The sequence below is a fragment of the Salvelinus fontinalis genome, chromosome 27 (genome assembly GCF_029448725.1).
Source record: "Salvelinus fontinalis isolate EN_2023a chromosome 27, ASM2944872v1, whole genome shotgun sequence".
Taxonomy (NCBI): domain Eukaryota; kingdom Metazoa; phylum Chordata; class Actinopteri; order Salmoniformes; family Salmonidae; genus Salvelinus; species Salvelinus fontinalis.
The window spans coordinates 27,721,229-27,736,913 of record NC_074691.1 but is presented as its reverse complement, the minus strand read 5'-3'; the positions used below and the strand labels follow the sequence as shown (position 1 = coordinate 27,736,913).

Genomic DNA, 15,685 nt, shown 5'->3' with positions numbered 1-15,685 from the left:
TCCTCTCTCCTCTACCCTCCTATCTCTCCTTCGCTCTCATCTCTCCTTCGCTCTCATCTCTCCGCTCTCATCTCTCCTTCGCTCTCATCTCTCCTTCGCTCTCATCTCTCCTCTCTCTTCTACCCTCCTCTCTCCTCTCCTCTCTCCTCTACTCTCTCCTCTACTCTCTCCTCTACTCTCCTCTACTCTCCTCTCTCCTTTACTCTCCTCTCTCCAACTCTCTCCTCTACTATCTTTTTTGCTCTACTCTCTCCTCTCTCCTCCTCTCTTTCATCTCATCTCTCCTCTTCTCCACTCTCCTCTTCCCTCTACTCTACTCTCCTCTCTCCTTTACTCTCCTCTACTCTCCTCTCTCCTTTACTCTCTCCTCTACTATCTTTTTGCTCTACTCTCTCCTCTCCTCTCTCCTCTCCTCTCTCCTATTCTCTCTCCTATTCTCTCTGCTTTCCTCTAATCTCCGCTTTCCTCTCTCCTCTACTCTCCTCTACTCTCCTCTCTCCTTTACTCTCCTCTCTCCAACTCTCTCCTCTACTATCTTTTTTGCTCTACTCTCTCCTCTACTCTCCTCTCTTCTCCTCTCCACTTTCCTCTTTCCTCTACTCTCCTCTCCTTTCTCCTCTACTCTCTCCTCTCCTCTCCTCTCCTCTCTCCTCTCCTCTCTCCTCTACTCTCCTCTCTCCTCTACTCTCCTCTCCTCTCTCCTCTACTCTCCTCTCTGTTACGGAGTCTAGTTGATAGGTAATCGACTAGCTGGACTGTTCCCCAGACTCCACGTGTAGGGATTTGTACAATGCTTAACAAGGCTATTGAACTTGACATTGGTGTCTGTCTTTATTCCTTTATCCAACCTATCATACTGAAACATGGTATCAGAAGTGGCTCGGAAAACACACGTTTGTTAATTTTGTAGCTAAGTACAGTATAGGCGCAGTTACGTTCCATATGCAAACACACGCCGTTTCCTACTCACAACACTGATCAACTCGTTGTTAGCTGGCTAGCTAGCATCACTACCTACCTCCATGACTGAAGGCAAAGACATCTCCTATTCCATTGCTATGGCAGCGAACATTCCGCCACCAAATCACATGGTTCTCACAGGGGACTGGAATACTAATTGGGACAACTTCAGGGATGAATTCGAGGACTATGCGCTGGCAACCGGTCTACATGAGAAACCCAACGAGGTACAAGCGGCAACTCTGAGGAGTTTAATGGGCAGCGAATGCAGGCATATCTACCGGCACAATCTCACCCTCACGGCACGACAACAGTGTGATGCAAAGGCTATATTGGATGCATTGGAAAATTACTTCAAACCCGCCAGAAACTTCATTTACGAGCGGTTCGTTTTCGGAACCTGCAAACAGGAAGAGGGTGAGTCAGTACACAACTTTGTAACCCGTTTGAGAGAGAAATCCGCCACTTGTGAATACGGGGGATTGAAAGATGAATTGATTCGTGACAAAATAGTACTGGGAATTGCAAATGAGAATACGCGCCGGCGTCTACTGAGAGAGAGAGGCTTAACATTAGTAACTGCCATCGAAATGTGCCGCACTGCTGAAGTCACTGACATGAGAATGAGAGCAATGGAAACCCCACGCTCCGACGTTGATACTGTTCACGCTGTTGCTAGGCAGACATTCAGACAAAACCAATCGAGGCAGAGTAATTCACCACGAACGGTGAACACAGAGAGCCCCGTAGCATGTAAATACTGTGGGAATACACACACACGTGGCAAAGAGCACTGCCCTGCCTACGGAAAACCATGCAGAGCTTGTGGAACTAATAATCACTTTGTAAAAGTGTGTCTCAAAAGCAAAAGAAGGGTGAGTGAGGGCAAGATTCATTGTGTTGATGATGTTACTCAATGTTCAGAGCTGAACAGTGAAAGTGACATTTACATGCATGAATCCATTGGGCTGTACACTCAAGAGGAAAGAAATAGTTTGTGACACTACGATTACACAACAAGCAACAACAATGTCAACTGGATTCGGGTGCCACATGCAACGTAATGAGCTACCAAGACAAAATCAATCTGGCACCTGACACACATCTATTGCCCAGCGATACTAGACTAAAGCTGTACTCAGGAGAGCTAATGAGCTCTATGGGCACCTTTGAGACCGAATGTGTTATTCGGGGACGCAAACACAAGCTGGAGTTTGAGGTTGTGAAAACCAGTCAAAATCCTCTCCTCTCAGGCTCTACATGCGAACGCCTGGGACTGATGCAGTTCACTGTACCAAATGACCTGCACATTGTGGATCATGTCCAGCATGGACCCCTGTCCAAAGAACAACTACTCAGCAGATATGACGATGTATTCAACATGCCCGTTGAATCAGTGCCTGGGGAGGTACACTTTGAAGTGGATGAGAGCATCACTCCAGTCCAGTGTGCTCCTCGCAATGTGCCCATTGCAATGAAAGTGGCTGTGAAGGCCCAGCTGGACAAGTATGAGGCCGATGGCCACATGACATCTGTGACTGAACCAACTGACTGGATCAGCAATATGGTCATAGGGAAAAAACCAGAGAAGCTGAGGGTCTGCATCGACCCAAAGCATCTGAACCAAGCACTGAAACGATCCCACTACATCATGCCGACACTAGAGGATGTCCTCTATAAGCTTCCCAAGGCCAGGATTTTCACCTTGGTGGATGCCCGAGATGCATTCCTTCAACGCAAGCTGGACGAAGAAAGCAGCTTCAAGACTACCTTCTGGACCCCCTGGGGTCGGAAACGCTGGCTCAAGCTCCCGTTTGGTGTCTCAGTGGCGCCTGAGGTATACCAACGCAAGCAGCACGAGTTACTGGCTGGGCTCAAGGGCATTGAACCCATCGCGATGATATCCTGATCGTAGGCTGTGGTGAAACAGACGAAGAAGCAGAACGCGACCACGATGTGAAGCTCCTGGCACTGATGAGCGCTGCCGATCAGTTAAGCTTCGTCTTGGCCTGAAGAAGCTGCAGTTCAAGGTGAAAGACGTCCACTTCCATGGCCACATTCTCTCGGCAAAAGGCCTGAAGCCGGACCCAGACAAGGGCCAAGCGATCCTCGACATGCCAAACCCGTCTGACGCAAAAGGAGTACAGCGTCTCATCGGCTTTGCAAACTATCTTGCAAAGTTCATGCCACACCTATCAGCAGTCTGTGAGCCTCTGCGCCGGTTGCTGGATAAAGACACACCATGGCACTGGCTACCCAAGCACGAGGCCGCAGTGCAGGAGATGAAATCTCTGGCTTCATCCATGCCAGTGTTGCACTACTACGACGTCACGAAGCCTGTCACAATCCAGAGCGACTCTAGCCAAAGGGGACTTGGATGCTGCCTTATGCAGGAAGGCCAGCCCGTTGCGTTTGCCTCAAGAGCGCTCACCCCCACCGAACAAAACTATGCACAAATTGAGAAAGAGTGCCTCAGCATCGTCTTCTCCTGCCAGCAATTCCATCACTACTTATATGGTCGAGAGCTGGTCACCGCTGAAACTGACCACAAACCACTCATTGCCATATTCAGTAAACCTCTCCTCAACGCGCCCAAGAGGCTTCAAAGCATGCTCCTGACTCTGCAAAACTACAGCCTGAAGGTCATTTACAAGCCAGGACCAGAGATGTACATCAGCGACACACTGAGCAGGGCAACAGCACAATGTACAGGTAGAGGCACTGCCTATCAGCGGCAGGCCATCTGTTCGCTACAGCAGGAACAACAAGATGTTCAACAGATCAATCAGGCAGACTACTTAAACGTCACAGATCACCACCTAGCCCAGATCAGGCAACATACTGACAAGGACGAACACCTACAGTCACTGAAGTCCATGGCTCTCGCAGGTTGGCCATATCTGAAAGAGGAGACACCTTTCACAGTGAGAGAATACTGGACCTTTCGAGATGAGATCAGTGTGCAAAATGGCGTCTTGTTCAGAGGTCAGAAGGTCATTATTCCCAAATCACTACGTCCAGAGATGCTTACCCGCATACACTCCAGTCACGTTGGAGGTGACGCATGCTACCGCCAGGCTCATGAAACATTATACTGGCCAAACATGCAAGCAGAAATTAAAGACTTTGTCAGCAACTGTACCACATGCAACGAGTACGCTCATGAACAGCAAAAGGAAACCATGATGTCACACGAACTGCCCACAAGGGCCTGGCAAATCATCAGCATGGACTTATTCAGCCACAGACAAAAGGACTATCTTCTCATCGTTGATCATTACTCTGACTTTTGGGAAATTGAACTGCTCGCTGACTTGTCTGCAGAGACGGTCATAAAGCGCTGAAAGGCGCAGTTTGCAAGGCAAGGTCAGCCTGACAAGGTAATCACGGACAATGGCCCACAATTCACTGCACAGTTCAAGCGTTTCGCCTCAGAATGGGAGTTTGACCACGTGACTTCCTCTCCAAGACACCCAAAAGCAAATGGCAAGGCAGAATCAGCTGTCAAGATTACAAAAAACCTGTTAAGCAGGGCCTTGCGCGACAGCAACGACCCATGGAAAGCGATCTTACAGTGGAGGAACACACCCACCGAAAACATGGACAGCAGCCCAGCACAACGCCTTCTGTCCAGACGTCTGAAGACTACTATCCCCGTAGCTAACAAGCTACTTGAGCCCTGCGTCATGGTTGGCGTCACGGACAAACTGCGTCACAGAAAGCAGCTCGCTAAGTGCTTCTACGACCGGACTGCTCGAGACCTACCAGAGCTGGAGGTGGGTGAAACGATAAGGATGAAACCACTGCCGGGAGACCACACAGGACTTTAGAGGCTGGGCACATGCCTACAGAGAGTTGCACCATGTTCTTACCTGGTGGATGTTGGTGGCTCCCTCTATCGTCGCAATCGGGTGGATCTACGCGTAGCAGAGCAGACAAACCAGAACATGCCATACACTCACCTAGATGAGCTGGATCACAGTCCAGGCCTAAGGGTAAGGGGTGCAGAATTGAGACATGAGCCAACTGAAGGTGAGGCTTCTACCCCACCAAGCTCTCCAGCTCGTGGCCCTAATCCTACACCTGTCAGAGCCAATACTTACTCACGGGTGGGTCGGCTGTGCAAGCCACCGGACAGGCTTACTCTGTAAGCAAGAGACTTAACTTGTTGTCTGTTAATAAAATAAAAAAAAAATAAAAAGGAAGATGACAACTGAAGTAAAATGAAATGTCATGCTTTTCAATTGTTATGACTTGACTGTTAGGAACTCAATGTTATGCTGTTATGTTTGCACTTTCTATTGAAAAGGATGATGTTACGGAGTCTAGTTGATAGGTAATCGACTAGCTGGACTGTTCCCCAGACTCCACGCATAGGGATTTGTACAATGCTTAACAAGGCTATTGAACTTGACATTGGTGTCTGTCTTTATTCCTTTATCCAACCTATCATACTGAAACACTCTCCTCTACTGTCCTCTCCTCTCTCCTGCTCTTCTCTCCTCTCTCCTCTACTCTCCTCTCCTCTACTCCGTTCTACTATCCTCTCTCTTTTACTCTGCTCTCATCTCCTCTGCTGTCTTCTCTTTCCTCTTCTCTGCTCTCTACTGTACTCTCTTCTCATCTGCCCTGCTCTCTTCTCCTCTCTCCTCGCTCCTTCTCTATTTCTTTCTCTGCTCAGCAACAGAAAAACAGAAGTGGTCTGAGCTGAAATAACCACAAAGAGAACCAGTTGAAGACATAGACATTAATATTCATTCTTCTGTGTATTTCTACATCATTGGTTGTAGTTACATTCACCTCTCTAACATTTTATATTCACTCAAATCTGTCATTTTTTTATACTTTTTCACTACAAACACAGTGATGTGCTGCTTCAATAAGCAGGAATGAGGAATAAACCCTGGTATTACAGGTATATTTACTGACGATGGGTTATTTAAATACACTAAAAGAGGATGTTCTTCTTGATGTGATGAGTGATGATGTCATCTCTACTGTCCAGGTAAAATAGTTCCATCTGTATGATGTGTGCAGATATAGTAAATGTTTTATGTTTTATCTCTCTCTCTCTCCATGCTGAGAATAATGTATTGTAATGCAATGTAACTTAAGCTTTAGGACTTGTATGTGACTCCATTCATTTAACAAAGTAATTACTATACTTGTATTTAGAATTTTAATCTCATGACATTTCTTCAATCTAGGTCACCCAAACTCATAATAATTGTTGCACATGGTTAAACCAGTCTCTTGCATATTATTATTTTTCTTATAGAGTCAAATCTACATTTTAATATGCTAATTTCATGGTCTTATTACAAGTTGCGTGTGATGTGTATATAATATACTGTATATACACTATTGAAATATGTCTGTCCACCACACTACTATCCAGGGAGTACAGCCTCTACTGCAAGACCAGCCTTGTCAACCAGCTCCCCATCTTCTGCTGGTATTGTATTTAATACTATTTCCAGTCTCAGCTGTATGGTAGGTCTTTCATTTAAAAACATATGAATTCATTTTCGACACCAGACACAAACATACACATATAAAACAACATATAAACAACAACAAACAACGACTACGTCTCATCTGCCCAGACCCACATGCTCACACCCCCTTCTCTAGTGCCTGCATTATCGTTTGCTGTCTATCATCAGGTGATCTTTTCAAACTGCTCTTCCACTAAAAGGGCATTATCATCAAGTTCACAACCTCACAGTATTATTCCAACGTCATAGTGGGGAAATATATACAACACAGGAAATCACGTTTTGACTGGACCTTTAAAACTGAAACATTTTCTCTACACCCCACAGCAAAATGTCAGGAATTGCAGGAGATGTACTTTTAAAACGTAAATGTTGCTCTCCACCATCAAGAGGGGGCAATTAAAGTGTTTAGCCTTGAGAGGAGGGCTGGCTCTAGTCTTTTGTGGGCCCTGCTCTAAGGTCCCCCACTAACCAGACCCTGCTCCCCTCCCTGGTCATCTCAGGTTCTCAGAACGTCTTCCTCATGGTGTCTGTAGGAGTGGCTGTGGGAGCAGCGGTGTGTGTCATCATAGCTGTCATCATAGTATGCAGGAGGAGAGACAGTAAGGACTTACATTTGTCTCCGAGTTTAATGGAGGGCATTAATACACAGTAATACATGGAGACAGCCAGTTGTTTCATTGAAATTCTTCTGATTTCTTTTATTTGTTCTTGTCAGAGAATCAAGTGCCAACTGATAACAGCATTGTGAGTGAACTGTGACTTAATTAACACAGTTAGTGTATTATAATATTGTTAAAGTAAAATAACTAAGAGTTTGCATTATAATTATATTGTTTTGAATCCATTACCTTTGTTATTAATGTATGAAGGGTCTGAATGCAGTAAACCCCTCCACCCCACCAACCAATGAGGACAAGGTTAGTGCATCAATATCCTAATGGAAGTTGAAACATCATTCATATGAAACATCATTTGACCCAGTTGTTATCCTGCAATCAGACTAATGTCCAGTTTCAATAATTCACGTTTCAATAACAATTCTGACCCTTGTAGAGTCAACGTGCTGACAGCATCACCTATGCCTCCATTGACCACTTCAATCAAAATCCTCCTCAGAGAGTTGATGTAAGTGAAGCTATACTGAACATATTGTAATGGTATGACTCTCCCTCCTACACACTGTTTACAGCCTTTACTTTGGTGTGTTTGTGTTGTCTCTGCAGGCCCAAGGTGAAGATGCAGTGACGTATGCCTCAGTTATGCCCTCTTCAGGCAGAGGGAGAGAGACAGAGAACCCTGCTGACCCCAGCTCCCTCTACTCCACTGTCAACAAACCTCAGGGAGCCAAGACATCAACATGATGTAACGATAGTCTATATCGTCCTCCTCATCGGACGAGGAGAGGCGAGAAGGATCGGACCAATATGCAGAGTGGTTCGTGCTCATGATGATTTATTAAAACCGAAACTGAACACTGAAATACAAAACAATAAACGAAGTGCAGAAAACCGAAACAGTACCGTGTGGTGAAAACACTAAAACGGTAGAACAAACACCCACAAAAAACACGTGAAACCCCGGCTGCCTAAGTATGATTCTCAATCGGGGACAACGATTGACAGCTGCCTCTGATTGAGAATCATACCAGGCCGAACACACAAAACCCCAACATAGAAAACAACACATAGACAACCCACCCAACTCACGCCCTGACCATACTAAATAAATACAAAACAAGGGAAAACAGGTCAGGAACGTGACACATGAAGACTACACTCACTCATTCACACCCTAATTCCAGACCTGATTTGGGTCTAGGAAGAGAGATTTTTGTGCTATTAAAAGGGACAATCTGCACTAGTTAGATGCATTTCAGGACGTATTAATTAATGATATTGTCACGCCCTGGCCTTAGTATTCTTTGTTTTCTTTATTATTTTAGTTAGGTCAGGGTGTGACATGGGTATTTGTGGGTTTTGTAGTGTCCAGGGTGATTGTAAGGTTTAGGGGGTTTATTTAGAGTAGTTGGGTTTATGTTTAGTATAGTTGTCTCCTGTGTCAGTGTTTGTCGCACCATACGGGACTGTTCGGTTTGTTTGTTCATCGTCATTTATGTGTAGGCTATTTTCCCTGTTCGTGCGTTCTTCGTGTTTATGTAAGTTCGTCGTCCAGGTCTGTCTACTCCGTTTGTTATTTTGTTTATTAGTCAAGTGTATTTCGTTTTCGTGTTTTTTCCGTCTTTACTTTAATAAATATTATGTCTTCACAATCCGCTGCATTTTGGTTCAATCCCTGCTCTTCCTCTTCGGATGAAGAGGAGATTCAACAACAGACAAACTGAACAAGTTCCACAGACATGTGACTAACAGAAATGGAATAATGTGTCCCTGAACAAAGGGGAGGTCAAAATCAAAAGTAACAGTCAGTATCTGGTGTGGCCACCAGCTGCATTAAGTACTGCAGTGCATCTCCTCCTCATGGACTGCACCAGATTTGCCAGTTCTTGCTGTGAGATGTTACCCCACTCTTCCACCAAGGCACCTACCTGCAAGTTCCCAGACATTTCTGGGGGGAATGGCCCTAGCCCTCACCCTCCGATCCAACAGGTCCCAGATGTGCTCAATGGGATTCAGATCCTGGCCTGGCCATGGCAGAACACCAACATTCCTGTCTTGCAGGAAATCACACACAGAATGCGCAGTAAGGCTGGTGGCATTGTCATGCTGGAGGGTCATGTCAGGATGAGCCTGCAGGAAGGGTACCACATAAGGGAGGAGGATGTCTTCCCTGTAATGCACAGCGCTGAGATTGCCTGCAATGACAACAAGCTCAGTCCGATGATGCTGTGACACACTGCCCCAGATCATGACGGAGGCTCAACCTCCAAATCGATCCCGCTCCAGAGTACAGGCCTCGGTGTAACGCTCATTCCTTCGACGATAAACACGAATCCGACCATTACCCCTGGTGAGACAAAACCGGGACTCGTCTGTGAAGAGCACTTTTTGCCAGTCCTGTCTGGTCCAGTAACAGTGGGTTTGTGCCCATAGGCGGCGTTGTTGCCGGTGATGTCTGGTGAGGACATGCCTTACAACAGGCCTACAAGCCCTCAGTCCAGCCTCTCTCAGCCTATTGCATACAGTCTGAGCACTGATGGAGGGATTGTGTATTCCTGGTGTAACTCCGGCAGTTGTTGTTGCCATCCTGTAACTGTCCCGCAGGTGTGATGTTCGTATGTACCGATCCTGTGAAGGTGTTGTTACACGTGGTCTACCACTACAAGGACAATCAGCTGTTCGTCCTGTCTCCATATAGCGCTGTCTTAGGCCTCTCACAGTACGGACATTGCAATTTATTGCCTTGGCCATATCTGCAGTCCTTATGCCTCCTTGCAGCATGCCTAAGGCACGTTCACGCAGATGAGCAGGGACTCGGGCATCTTTCTTTTGGTGTTTTTCAGAGTCAGTCGAAAGGCCTCTTCAGTATCCTACATTTTCATAACTGTGAACTTAATTGCCTAAGCTGTTAGACCATTCCACAGGTGCATGTTCATTAACCTGTCTAGGATCAGCGTGCCGCTAGCGGCACACCCCCCCCCCCCCCCCCCACTGAAAAACCAGTGCCGCGAAATTCAAAAAAAATATATTTTTTAAAATATTTAACTTTCACACATTAAAGTCCAATACAGCTAATGAAAGACACAGATCTTGTGAATCCAGTCAACATGTCCGATTTTTAAAATGTTTTACAGGGAAGACACAATATGTAAAGATGTACATCTATTACCTAAAAACACATTAGCATAATCCACCATCTTTTATTTGTCCACCAACACCAGTAGCTATCACCAATTCGGCTAAACTAAGATATTTATAGCCCCTAACCAACAAAAAAACTCATTAGATGACAGTCTGATAACATATTTATGGTATGGGATAGGTTTTGTTAGAAAAAAGTGCATATTTCAGGTAGATGGCATAGGTTACAATTGCACCCACCGTCACAAATGGACTAGAATAATTACTATGAGCAACGTGTTTACCTACTTACTAATCATCAAACATTTCGTAAAAATACACAGCATACACGAATCGAAAGACACAGATCCTGTGAATACAGACAATATTTCAGATTTTCTAAGTGTCTTACAGCGAAAACACAATAAATCGTTATATTAGCATAGCACATAGCACATAGCAGCCCAGCATTGATTCTAGCCAAAGTGGGCGATAACGTCAACATCGCCAAAAATATATTAATTTTTTCACTAACCTTCTCAGAATTCTTCAGATGACACTCCTGTAACATCATATTACACAATCCATATAGAGTTTGATCGAAAATGTTTATATTTAGCCACCAAAATCATGGTTAGACAATGTGAAATGTAGCTCAGCTGGTCAGAAAATGTCCTTGCGCCACTTAGACAGTGATCTACTCTTATACATAAATACTCATAAACGTGACTAAAAAATATAGGGTGGACAGGGATTGATAGACAATTTAATTCTTAATACAATTGCGGAATTACATTTTTTAATTTATCCTTACTTTTCAATACAGTTTGCGCCAAGCGAAGCTACGTCAAAAAACATGGCGTCCTAAGCCACTAAAATGTTTCGACAGAAACACGATTTATCATAATAAAAATGTCCTACTTTGAGCTGTTCTTCCATCAGTATCTTGGGCAAAGGATCCTTTCTTGGGTCTAATCGTCTTTTGGTGGAAAGCTGTCCTCTTGCCATGTGGAAATGCCAACTGCGTTCGGGATGAACTGAAAAGCGTGCCCAGCTATTCACAGCGTTTCAAAAATAAATGTCCCAAAATCGCACTAAACGGATATAAATTGCTATAAAACGCTTTAAATTAACTACCTTATGATGTTTTTAACTCCTATAACGAGTAAAAAGATGACCGGAGAAATATAACAGGCTAAACTAACGCTTGGAACAGGAGCGGGTCGGTGTCCTCCACGCGCGTGACGCACCAAGAAAAGACTTGCTAGCTACAGGGTTTTTTAATTTATAGTGCCTGTGAACGCGCAATCGACCCCATTGAAATCGTCATCACGTAAAGGCATCCAGGGGAAGACGTAAGCAGTGTCCGTATAGCAATAACAGTGCCCTTTTAACTGACTCCAGAACAGTGGCCAACATTTCTGAAATCTGACTCCATGTCAGGGAAATTGCTGTAGAATGGGCTCTGTTCCACTTAGAGACAAAATTTCAACTCCTATAGAAACTATAGACTGTTTTCTATCCAATAATAATAATAATATGCATATTGTACGATCAAGGATTTTGTGGGAAGCCGTTTCAAAAATTACCCGATTAGCATAAATAGTCTCAACAGCGCCCCCATCCTCAACAGGTTAATTGTTTATGGTCCATTGAACAAGCATGGGAAACAGTGTTTAAACCCTTTACAACCCTTTACAATGAAGTTCTGTGAAGTTATTTGGATTTCTACAAATTATCTTTGAAAGACAGGGTCCTTTTAAAATGTAGGTTTCATTTTTTGCTGAGTGAATAAAAAAAGTATGGAAATTGACATTTACATAAGTAAATTCAGACCCTTTACTCAGTACTTTGTTGAAGCAACTTTGGCAGCATTTACAGCCTTCAGTCTTCTTGGGTATGGCACTACAAGCTTGGCACACCTGTTTCTCCCATTCTGCTCTGCAGATCCTCTCAAGCTCTGTTAAGTTGGATGGGGAGCATTGCTTCAATGCTATTTTCAGGTCTCTTCAGAGATGTTTGATTGGGTTCAAGTCCGGGCTCTGGCTGGGCCACTCAAGGACATTCAGAGTCTTGTCCCGAAGTCAATCCTGAGTTGTCTTGGCTGTGTGCTTGAGGTTGTTGTCCTGTTGAAAGGAGAACCTTAGCTCCAGTCTGAGGTCCTGAGTGCTCTGGAACAGGTTTTCATCAAGGATCTCTCTGTACTTTGCTACGTTCATCTTTCCCTCGATCCTGACTAGTCTCCCAGTCCCTGCCGCTGAAAAACATCCCCACAGCGTGATGCTGCCACCACCATGCATCACCGTAGAGATTGTGCCAGGTTTCCTCCAGAAGTGACACTTGTAATTCAGGCAAAATAGTTCAAACTTGGTTTCATCAGACAAGATAATATTGTTTCCCATTTTCAGAGTCCTTTAGGTGCCTTTTGGCAAACTCCAAGCAGGCTGTCATGTGCCTTTTACTGAGGAGTGGCTTCCGTCAAGCCACTCTACCATAAAGGCCTGATTGGTGGAGTGCTGCAGAGAAGGTTGTCCTTCTAGAAGGTTTTATAATCTCCACAGAAGAACTCTGGAGCTCAGTCAATGACTATCTGGGCCTTGGTCACCTCCCTGACCAAGGCCCTTCTCCCTCGATTGCTCAGTTTGGCCGGGCAGCCAGCTCTAGGAAGAGTCTTGGTGGTTCCAAGCTTCTTCCATTTAACCTCTCTGGGATAGCGGGACGTAGCGTCCCAACAGCCATGTTAAAATGTAGAGCGCCAGATTCAAAAAAATTATATAAAATCAAACTTTATTAAATCACACATATAAGATCCCAAATTAAAGCTACACTTGTTGTGAATCCAGCCAACATGTCAGATTTCAAAAAGGCTTTTCGGCGAAAGCATAAGACGCTATTATTTGATGATAGCACAATGTCAACAAAGAGAGTGTAGCCTATTTCAACCATGCTAGCGCTACTCAAAACGCAGATATAAAATATAAAACATGCATTACCTTTGACGAGATTCTTTTGTTGGCACTCCAATATGTCCCATAAATATCACAAATGGTCCTTTTGTTCGATTAATTCCGTCCATATATATCCAAATTGTCCATTTATTTGGCGCCGTTGTACCAGAAAGAAACAGCGTTCAATTTGCGCAAAGTCACAACAAAATATCTAAAAAATGACCTCTAAACTTTGCCAAAACATTTCAAAGTACTTTTGTAATACAACTTAAGGTATTTGTAAACGTTAATAATCGATCAAATTGAAGACGGGTCAATCTGTTTTCAATATAGGAGATAAACAAACTCACGGTACTTTTCAAGTCTTGCGCAACAATCACAAAAACACCAGACGTCACTCTACTTCCTGATGTTTATCTTTCAGACTGTTCAAATGATTAACCTTAATCTTTTTCCATACACTGGCGACATCCAGTGGAAGCAGTAGGAACTGCGATTATAGTGATTAAAATTCTGGCCTGCCTATAATAACTCCTTGAACCATACAGTCACTTAAAAAAAAAAAAAAAGTTTGACTGCTATATAAGTTCTGTTATACTTACAGATATGATTCAAACAGTTTTAGAAACTTCGGAGTGTTTTCTATCCAAATCTACTAATAATATGCATATCTTATATTCTGGGGATGAGTAGAACGAAGTTGAAATTGGGCATGCTATTTTTCCATAAGTGAAAACTCTGCACCCTATCCTAAAGAAGTTAAGGATGATGGAGGCCACTGTTCTTGGGGACCTTCAATGCTGCAGACATTTTTTGGTACCCTTCCCCAGATCTGTGCCTCGACACGATCCTGTCTGAGCTCTACGGACAATTCCTTCAACCTCATCGCTTGGTTTTTGCTCTGACATGCACTGTCAACTGTGGGACCTTTTATAGACAGGTGTGTGTCTTTCCAAATAATGTCCATTCAATTGAATTTCCCACAGGTGCACTCCAATCAAGTTGTAGAAACATCTCAAGGATGATCAATGGAAACAGGATGCACCTGAGCTTAATTTCGAGTCTCATAGCAAAGGGTCTGAATTCTTATGTGAATAAGGTATTTCTGTTAAAAAATAATAATAAATGTGAAAGAAAATTCTAAATACCTGTTTTTGCTTTGTCATTTTGGGGTATTGTCACCGCCGTCGAATGAACTGGACCAAGGTGCAGCGTGGTGAGCGTACATATTCCTTTATTTCATATGACGCAGACAAAAACAACCATCCAAAACAACCGTGAAGCTAAAAGCTATAGTGCCAACAAACAAAGACAACTTCCCACAAACACAGGTGGGAAAAAGGGATACCTAAGTATGGTTCTCAATCAGAGACAACGATAGACAGCTGTCCCTTATTGAGAACCCTACCCCGCCAAAACATAGGAATACAAATAATAGAACGAAAGAACATAGAATACCCACCTCAAATCACACTCTCACCAAACCAAATAGAGACATAAAAAGGATCTCTAAGGTCAGGGCGTGACAGGTATTGTTTATAGATTGATGAAAAAGTTTTATTGAATCCATTTTCAAATAAGCCTGTAACGTAACAAAATAAGAAAATTCAAGGGGTCTGAATACTTTCCAAATGCACTGAATACAAGTGAACCACTGGACTACACAGGCCACTAAAATATGTTTCTCATTACTAGATGGATGAGGTGGAACACGGGTGTTACGTTTTCTTTTAGGATGATAGGAGCTTCTTTGCCAAACATTTAGCTTTGCTGATAAACTCATGGATTTTTTTTCCTGCATTTCTATTGTTTCAAATTATATTGACTAAAGTGATAAACTTAATAAAACAAAAATAAATCTTTACTGAATGTTTCATTTTGATTCACTCCAGAATTTGACCGAGATCAAAAACATTGTATTGCCCATTGGGGTTTTATTTATTTCATTTACTCCATTCTTCAGTCGATAAAATGAAATTGTTTTCATTGTCCATACCTTATGCTTGCCCATACCATAATCCCACCGCCACCATGGGGCACTCATGGTTCACAACATTGATGTCAGCAAACCACCCGCCCACACGACGCCACATGCACTGTCTGCCATCTGCCAGGTACAGTTAAAACCGGGATTAATCCGTGAAGAGCACACTTCTCCAGTGTGCCAGTGGCCATTGAAGGTGAGCATTTGCTGGTGAGGACAACGAGCACGCAGAAGAGCTTCCCTGAGACAGTATGTGACAGTTTGTGTTCAGTTGTACAAACCCACAGTTTCATCAGCTGTCCGGGTGGCTGGTCTCAGACGATCCTGCAGGTGTAGATGCCGGATATGGAGGTCCTGGGCTGGTTACACTTGGTGAGGCCGGTTGGACGTACTACCAAATTCTCTAAACAAAGTTTAAGGCAGTTTATGGAAATGAACATTCAATTATCTAGCAACAGCTCTGGTTGACATTCCTGCAGTCAGATTAACAACTGCACGCTCCCTCAAAACTTTAGACAACTGTGGCATTGTGTTATATCACAAAACTGCACATTT

The 15,685-nt window shown here is 43.8% G+C and overlaps 1 protein-coding gene across 1 annotated transcript in view; it reads right to left on the bottom strand.

The window, feature by feature from the left end:
• LOC129825382 (heat shock protein HSP 90-alpha 1) overlaps positions 1 to 13,544 on the bottom strand; it is a 127,319-nt gene extending 113,775 nt beyond the window's left edge. Inside the window, exon 1 of the mRNA XM_055885448.1 lies at positions 13,192 to 13,544. The gene's annotated coding sequence lies outside the window, so the exon portion shown is untranslated. The remainder of the gene's footprint in view (positions 1 to 13,191) is intronic.
• Positions 13,545 to 15,685: the final 2,141 nt, after the last annotated feature.